This window comes from Catharus ustulatus, chromosome 2, assembly GCF_009819885.2.
Source record: "Catharus ustulatus isolate bCatUst1 chromosome 2, bCatUst1.pri.v2, whole genome shotgun sequence".
NCBI classification, from domain to species: Eukaryota; Metazoa; Chordata; class Aves; order Passeriformes; family Turdidae; genus Catharus; species Catharus ustulatus.
This window is the reverse complement of record NC_046222.1, coordinates 442,694-451,200: the sequence shown is the minus strand read 5'-3', so window position 1 is coordinate 451,200 and position 8,507 is coordinate 442,694. Positions and strand designations below refer to the sequence as shown.

General features: G+C 49.1%; 1 long non-coding RNA gene across 1 annotated transcript; it reads left to right on the top strand.

Moving 5' to 3' along the window:
- The first annotated feature begins 1,975 nt into the window (after positions 1–1,975).
- LOC117010334 lies at positions 1,976–7,399 on the top strand. Its single transcript, XR_004420638.1, has 3 exons — positions 1,976–2,076; positions 6,499–6,595; positions 7,051–7,399. It is a non-coding gene; the product is annotated as an uncharacterized LOC117010334 (long non-coding RNA).
- The last annotated feature ends 1,108 nt before the right edge of the window (positions 7,400–8,507 follow it).

Here is an 8,507-nt window from a genome sequence, read left to right as displayed (position 1 = left end):
GATGGATGGATGATGGATGGATGGATGGACGGATGGACGGATGGATGGATGGATGGATGGATGGCTGCTTTGGGACTGGGGGGACCTTAAAACTCGAGTGCCACACCTGTCATGGGCAGGGACACCTCCCACTGTCCCAGGTGCTCCAGCCCCAATGTCCAGCCTGGCCTTGGACACTTCCAGGGATCCAGGGGCAGCCACAGCTGCTCTGGGCACCCTGTGCCAGCCCTGCCCACCCTGCCAGGGAACAATTCCTGCCCCAGATCCCATCTGACCCCACCCTGTGTCACTTTGAAGCCATCGCTGCTGTGCCCCGGCTCTGCAGGTGAGCTCTGACCCCAGCTCAGGGGCACAATCCCTGCCCTGCTGCCCACGGGGTGTTTTATTAATCTCTGTGACTGAGGCATGAACCACTTAAAGCCCAGGTAGGTTTAATTGACTCGTTTGGACCTCATCAGGCCAGGGAAGGATGCAGGGGAATCGTGGGTGTTTCACACACCAGACCCACAAAGGACCCGAGTCACAGCTCAGGTGGCACTACTGAAGCAGACATTCGTGTGCTTGACAACACCAAATCAGGTGCAAAAACTTGATCCACATAAGTACTTGGGCACTGTAGTTTAACCCTGGAAAGGTGCTGGGAAGAGAGCCAGGCAGAGCTTGTTATCCAGCAGGAACCTTGGCAGGGTGAGATAAACTCCTTGGAGTGCCTGGAGAGCAGGCTCAGTACCTTGGGAGGGAACTCGTCTGTGCTTGCGGCACAGCAGCAGCGCCCTGCCATCAGGAGGGGAACTGCCAGTGCCCTCCAGGTGGCCCTTGGTTGATTTAAAGAGGTTTGTAAACTTTTTTTTAATGGAATGTCTCACTTCTCTTGTTACTCTTGTCACCCCTCAGGGCCTTGTCTTACTTTCAGTCTGACCCTCAAACCTGCCCTGATGTTTTGGCAGGTTTATTGTTTCCTCCCTGCGAGTGAGGTGCAAGACCTGTCCTTCTTCACATCCCTGCACCAATGTGCCACCAGCAGAGATCCAGATGTGTCCGGTGTCTCCAGAGGGGAAGGGAAATAACCCCAAGCAATTTCAGAGACTGATGGTGCAGGCAGTCAGTGCCAGGACTCCTGGGGTGCCCACTGGGGCAGGGCTGAGCTGGCAAAGCTGAGCTCAGAGACACCCGGAGCCGTGGGGATTTCAAGGACTGACACAAGAATTCCTGCAGAGAGAGGTCAATGATCTTACACAGCTCTTGGGAGTGTTCTCTATGATCCTTTTCTTTCTCAAGTACAGTGGAAATACCCCGGTATCAGTTACTGGTGTGCTCAGTCACATCAGCAAACCAGGGAACCGGGTTTGTTTTGTTTTCTCCCACATACTTCTCTTTAACGCCTTTATTTTCTTAAATCTCGCCCGGAGGCGAGAAAATCCACCCCCACAGTGCAGCTGAGCGGGGTGTTTGACAGCACAAAAATCGTCATTCGACCCTGTCACTTCAAATGGTGGTGTGATTATTTTGTTACTTGGGGTATCAACGCAGAGAGACGAGAAAGAGAAGATTTGCTCCTTACCTGCCAGTTTAAAGGCAGAGGAAATTAAATGAAATTTAAGCTGTGCAGAGACCATTTAATTAACTTCTCAGCAAAATGTGACAAAGTAACAAAACATCCCAACCCCTAGGTCCTGCAAAAAGGTGCCCTAGGGCAAGGATGAAGCGCTTGTGCAGCAATTTCTCAGTGAGATTTCACATGATTTAAAACAGGAGGGAATTTTGAGAGCTGTGCTTCCCGTGGCAACCACACATGTGGTGCAAATATCCGGCATTTCCTGCTGGTGATGATTCTCCGGGAAAAGCAGGAGCTGAGACTGGAATGTCCATCTCACTCTGGGAGCCGGAGCTGTGTCCTGAGCAGGACTCTGGTGTCACCAACTCCTGATAACCGGAGTGCCCATGGAATTAAAGCCTTGGCACGGAGCAGGCGAGATTAAAAACAACACTCACTCGGGGCTGAGCTGAGCTTAATCTTGGTGCTGCCAGTCCCTCCCCGAGCTGAGCAACCCTGAAACACGAGCCTGGGAGGGCAGGGTGAGTAAATGTTGCTCAAGAGCTTTGTACCTGGTGCGAGCTGCCAGGGCACCGGGCTGCCCAAGGTCTGCCCAGGGAGGGGTTATTGATTATTGGTGCTATTGCTGCTGCTTGTGCCAGGGCACAGCCTTTACAAATTCCACACGGCCCTGGAGCCTGGGCGTGTTTCCTCGTGGGAACAGCCAGGGAAGGCAGGATGGGGGGAGCAGGGATTCTGAGCATCGCCCAGCGTTTGCAGAAACAGCAATCTGCACAGGGGATGAGTGCATCAAACTGAAACTGAGCTGCACTTTTAAATGGTTTTCAGGCTGTTAACCAGAGCATGGAAACATCCCTTCAGGAACTGGCAAAAAGACAGAATATTGTCCGCAAAGCATATCTGAAAAGTGCTGGGTTTTTGAGATTGTTTTGTTTTGTTTTAAATGAGAGTCTCTCAAAATGTTTGTGCACTCAGGAATGTTATTTTGGCCCCTGAAAGGCACCTAAAGGAATGCAACCAAAACACTGTGTGTCTGTGTATAAATACAGAGATGTATTTACAGGATATCTGTTTTAAAATATCAACTTGGATCAAAGTCAGCAAAGCCCAGAGAAACCCTGTACCTTGTCATGTTTGTACATAATGACTGGATGAGGATTTCATTCACAGCCATGAGAAATAAAAGCTTGGTCTTGGATTTTGTCTCCAGGTTTTGATTTGTGAAAGTTTAACTCAGAGTGGTAACTAAAGTAAACAGAAAGCTTTGCAAATCCCAGCCCACGTGAGCGTGTGCCAGAGGTAAGATCCAGGTGAGATCGTTGGGATTTGTTTCAGACACAGACTGCCCTGCATTCTCATTTTTGCCACTTGCACGGTTCAGTGGCACAGCAGGTGTCAGGACAGCCGAGGGTGAGGAGGTTTGGATTTAACCCAGCTGTGTTGGGTGATCCTTGAGATGCAAAGTACAGAACCACGGGGAAAATGCTAACTAGTGCACAAATGAAAATAAATGCTACACCAGGGTAAACTACCCTGTTTCTGCAGGAAAGCAGGAAGGACAACCAGAATATAACAGGCAGGTGTCCAGAATAACAAAGATGTGGTTTTATTTGGAGTTTTGAACACACGGTTTCCTCTCTGGGAGCTCTGGCTGGGGAGGGATGAGTTCCTTCACCAGCCCCACGCTGGGTTTGTGGAGCTGCCAGTAAAACGAGGCTTCGGGTGCTGGTTTAATACAAGCCATTAATAATAAGTGGGAAAATGCACCAGCCGTGTGTTTTCATGGCGTTTCCCCAGCACTGAGGAGTACTTACCCATTAATATTTGTGTCTCCAGCCGTGCCAAAGGGCCGAAGGGCGCTGCAGGAGGCAGCCTGCAGACCTGGCACTCACCGTGCCACAGCCTGGGCAGAGCTGGGCAGAGCTGCCCTGTCCCCAGCCAGAGCAGGGTGAGCTGCTCATCCCCTAAGCCTGGCCTAAGGGGTGATCCTGGCTAAGCCAGGCTGGGAAGGGCAGGGATTTCCTGGCCAGGATCACTCGGACACACCGTGCTTGAGGCACAGTTCAGGGGCAGCTCTGCTGGGAGCTCTGCCACAAGGTTCCCATGGGCAGGTGCATTTTTGGGCATCACTGCAGAGACTGAGCTCTAGAACACAGTTTGTAGGGAAAACAGAGGTAGGGAAGGGAAAATGTGCTTAAAACAAGCTAGAACCAACATTTAAAATTTGTGGCATTTTTCAAGGCTACATTTTTAATCTTAATTGGGAAAGTTCTTTTATTTTTTTATGATTAAAGAAGTTCTTGATTGTATCTGTAACTGTGCTTGTATATAGTTGAGAGTTAAAGACATTCTGAGCCACATGAAGTGCATCTATTATCAATTTGTGGTTTTGGTCTCACAGGGAGGGGTGGGTGTAGAATAAATGAAAAATAAAAATATAAAAGATACTTCAATATAGTTTAAAATTTTATTGGTTTTTATTTGATTAGACACAGGGGTTTTATAAATAACAGAAATATAAATAATATAAAGAAAATAGAAATATACAAATATGCAATAAATATATACAGATGTACAAAATTATAAATGTAAATATATATGCATCTATAAATATATGTAAGAACAAATATATATAAAGTATAAATAAATATGTAGTATTTAATAGAAATAAGATAGTATATATTTTAGTATATCATAAATATAATATATAAATTACAGATATAAATATGAAAAATAGAAATATAAAAATAAATTTAAATATAGTTTAAAATAAAGAGGATTTTGTTTCTATGTGGTTAGAGGCCAGGATTTTTAATAAATAATCTTTAAAAATATAAACATATATAATATATAAAGATACAAATATACATAAAATAGAAATAAGTATTAGTAATATAAAGACATGTATATAATAAAAATATATTGTATATATGTTATAATATAAAATAAATTTACTATATAAAGTATGTATAGATTATTAATATGAATGTAAATTAAAAATTAAAAAATATATAAATTTATAAATATATCTAAAGGGAGTTTTTTTCATTTTTATTTGGTTAGAGGCAGAGCTTTTTTATTTTTGGTCGGGGTTTTTTTGGGCATTCATTTAGGAGGATTTTTTGAAGGATTGGGTTTCGCTGCTTTTTGCCCCCCCCCCGGGTCTGTCCCCAAAGCCCGGGCTGAGTTCGGCGGCAGTGTCGCCGCCGTGTGGACACAGCGCGGTACTGCAGCCATCTGCGGGCAGCGCCCTCTCAGTGCTGCCGCCGTGTGGACACAGCGCGGTACTGCAGCCATTCATGGAGGCACCGCCCCGCTGGGCGATGGGGGAGCCGTGCCGGCGCCTGCCGGAGCTGGGCTGGACTGACACCGCGCTCCAGATGGCGGCCGCCGCAGGATCCCGTGCGAGAGGGAGGAGTCCCTGTCGCTGCCTGCCGCCACTTGCGCGGCCGCTGCCCGGCACCGGCGCAGCTGACCCCACGCCCTGAGTCCTAGATGGCGCCGACAGGAGTAGGGTTTCTGCCCCACCAAAGACGGTGCCTAGCCAGAAATGTGTTCCACCACACCAAAGAAGGCGGCCCGCCGAAAATGGCTTTATGCCACACCAAAGATGGCGACCCGCCGGAAGTAACTCGCGCCACACCAAAAACGGCGGCTATCCGGAAGTTGACTACGCCACACCAAAGATGGCGGCCACCGGAAGCTGCTTACGCCACACCAAAGATGGCGCTCCCGGAAGTGCCTTGCGCCACACCAAAGATGGCGGTTGTCCGGAAGTGTGTTCTGCCACACCAAATATGGTGGCCGAGCGGGACTCCCGCCACACCAAAGATGGCGGCCAGGCGGCAAAAAGGGCGGGAAATCAAGGGCCCCAGTCTGTCTAGTGGTCTCTGTGCCTGCGACCCCAGTGCTGACACAGCCCCCTCCGGCGCCATTTCCTGCGGCATTTCCAGACTTACGGATGCGAACCGTGGGCTCAGTGGCACCGCAGGTGCGCAGGAGCCCTGTGGGTGCAGACACGCAGCACGGAGGATGCCTCCCTCTGCCAGAGTCCTGCCGCGGCCGCCATCTTGTGTGTGGCAGAGCCACAATGTATCGCTCCTGTGGCTCTCGCCGCGCCCTGCCCCTCACCGTGCTCTGCCGTGAGTGCTGCCGCCCTGTGGACACAGCCCGGTACTGCAACCACTTCAGGCCAGCGCCCTCCCAGTGCTGCCGCCTTGTGGACACAGCGCGGTACTGCAACCACTTCAGGCCAGCGCCCTCTCAGTGCTGCCGCCTTGTGGACACAGCCCGGTACTGCAACCACTTCAGGCCCGCGCCCTCCCAGTGCTGCCGCCTTGTGGACACAGTCCGGTACTGCAACCACTTCAGCCCAGCGCCCTCTCAGTGCTGCCGCCTTGTGGACACAGCCCGGTACTGCAGTCTCCGCCAGGCAGCGCCCTCTCAGTGCTGCCGCCTTGTGGACACAGCCCGGTACTGCAGCCACCCCTGGGTCACTACCCTCTCAGTGCTGCTGCCAGGTGGACACAGCACAGACACATGCTTTTCTATGAGGTGTTGAAGGTCAGTTGTTTTACAACTTCAGAAGGAAGAAAAGAAAACAGGCTGATGGTGACACTCCTTTCAGCAAGGTTTGGTATTTATTTAAACAATTGATTCAGCAGGGGTTTTTTGTATTAATGCTGCTCTTTTGGTTGTGTTTGCTTTTCTGAGCATTTGACTAATCGTCAGTGTTTCTCACACAGTAGGAGTGTTTTTCAGAAAAAGCAAGCAATTGTGGTATAAAGCAAGAATAACCTCAAAAAGCAGTTTTGGGGGTTTTTTGGATTTAGCTTTGATTTTGTTTGGTTTTGTTACCCAACACTATTTAACTTTACTACTGTATGTTTTAAAGTTTTCTCCAAAAACCTGGAATTAATTTCCCCTTTCTGCCCCATTGGTAGGCACTGTTTCTCTTAGACAAGCTTCTACCCTCCACTGTTTGGAAGCAGTGCTCCAGTTTAGCCTGCAGTGATGGCTCTTGCATCCTTTTCCATTCAGGTAACTAAAACATTTTGTTATTGCCACAGGAGCTGACCTTACTGCAGTGTAATTTGTGAGGCAGTCGCTGCTCTTAGAAGAAGTTTCTGAGTGCTGCTCAGCAGCAGCAGCAGCAGCAGCAGCAGACCTCATTCTGCATGTCAGAAGAGAGCCATGAGCTGCCCTTGCGTTCATGTTAGAGGTGGCGGGCTGAATAAGGCAAAGCTTATCAAGCGGGAGGTGGTGTCTAAGTGGGTTCTTGTCTTTGTTAAGCTATGCAACATAGGGTTTCACTTTGGATTTGGTAGGATGGATCAGATTTGCTGGCGACAAGCAGCACCTCTAGGTGTAAACGTGCACGTGGAGGGCAGCAGCCTGTGGTTCAGAGCTGGCTGCCTAAAGAGACTCAGCAGCTGAGTTGCTTCTGACACTGGGTGGGTGGATTTCTAACATCTCTGTTCCTGTCCCTGGCACAGCTCCTGAGTCCAGTGAAAACTGAGTGTGTACACACGTGAGAAATGGCTGCTTTTCTCCAGGCAAGCACGTGAATTTCAGAACTCTAAGAAATAAAGTCCTGACCTACCTGGAGTGATTTGGGTGTCAGGAGGCACCTGGGAGCCTCCTTTGGTGTCCTGGGTGTGGCCGTGGCTGTAAAAGGATGGAGCAGGGGGGAGAGGAGCAGTGATTGGGACCAATGGTTCCTTGGGGATTTGCATCTGGAAACAGCCATCCTTTTCCCCATGGGAGTCCTGGAAACAGCACTGAGCAATGAGGATACTGCAGCTGGAGCGCTGGCAATGGAGCGTCTGCAGGGAATATTGCCTGGTGAGTCTCTCCTGCTGTCCCATCTCTAATGCTGTGCTGGCACCAAGTCACCTCATTCTGATTTAACCTGTCTTGAAATATGCCCAAGATGTTTGGTTTTTTTCATTGTTATTGTTGTTGTTGGGTTTTGTTTTGGTTTAATTTGGTTTTCTTTTTTGCCTGGCTTACAAAAAATTAACAGATCTCACTTTTTTCTTCTCCAGTTGAATGTAGTGTTATCTTCTTAATTCAAAGAACATTTGCTGTAGGGAAAACCCATCTTGCCTTGTGAAAGGACAGGTAGGAAGTGTTTGAATGGCCAGTGCCACAGCCCTGTGGCACACAGATTCCCAGGAAGGGAGAGCTCTCTGCCAGGCACAGGCACCTGGCCAGGCTCCTGGGGATGCTCCTGCACCCGGCTGATGAGGTGAATTCCAGCCCAACTTTATTGCCAAAATAAAACTCGTCACTTTTCCTATCAATCCCAGCAAACTGGTCCCAGAGGCTTTGTCACTCAGTCTCTGCTTCCATTGGTTTGGAGGGGCTTGATCCCAGTTTTTCACAGCAGCAGTGCCCCTCTGTCCTTTTCCCCCACTTTGCTGTTCCAACTGTGGGAAGTAACTGGGTTTTGGTTGTTCCCCCTGCAGTTCACTGCAGATCCCAAAACACGTCCAGGGGGGAAGATCATTTCTTGTGCTTCCACCACCAGGTGAGAAGAGATGGTCACACCTCAGGAGCCGGATTTTGGAATGTTTTATGGAACTGCCAGTAGCTTTGACTTCTGGGTTTCCATAGTCTGTCCAGGGCAGGTCCAGCCTGTGCTTCAAATTGGAGCCCTCAGTCCACAGGGAAATGAACCTCTGGGGAAGTTCCTACAGCTCTGCTTAGTGCTTTATGAATGATGGTGATTTTCTGGAAGTAGGCTATCCCTTCTGATCCATTTTCTTCCCTCTCCCTGCAGACTCTCCCTGCTGAAAGGCGGAGATGAGGGCAGGATCTGTAAAATCTCTGACTCCCCGCGTCTCCCTGAGGCTGACGCCGCGTTTGCTGTCGATGGTGATGCAGTGGAAGATGCTAAAGACTGAAAACTTTGGGATTTTTCCCCTGAATCCCAAGGGTCTCTCTGCAG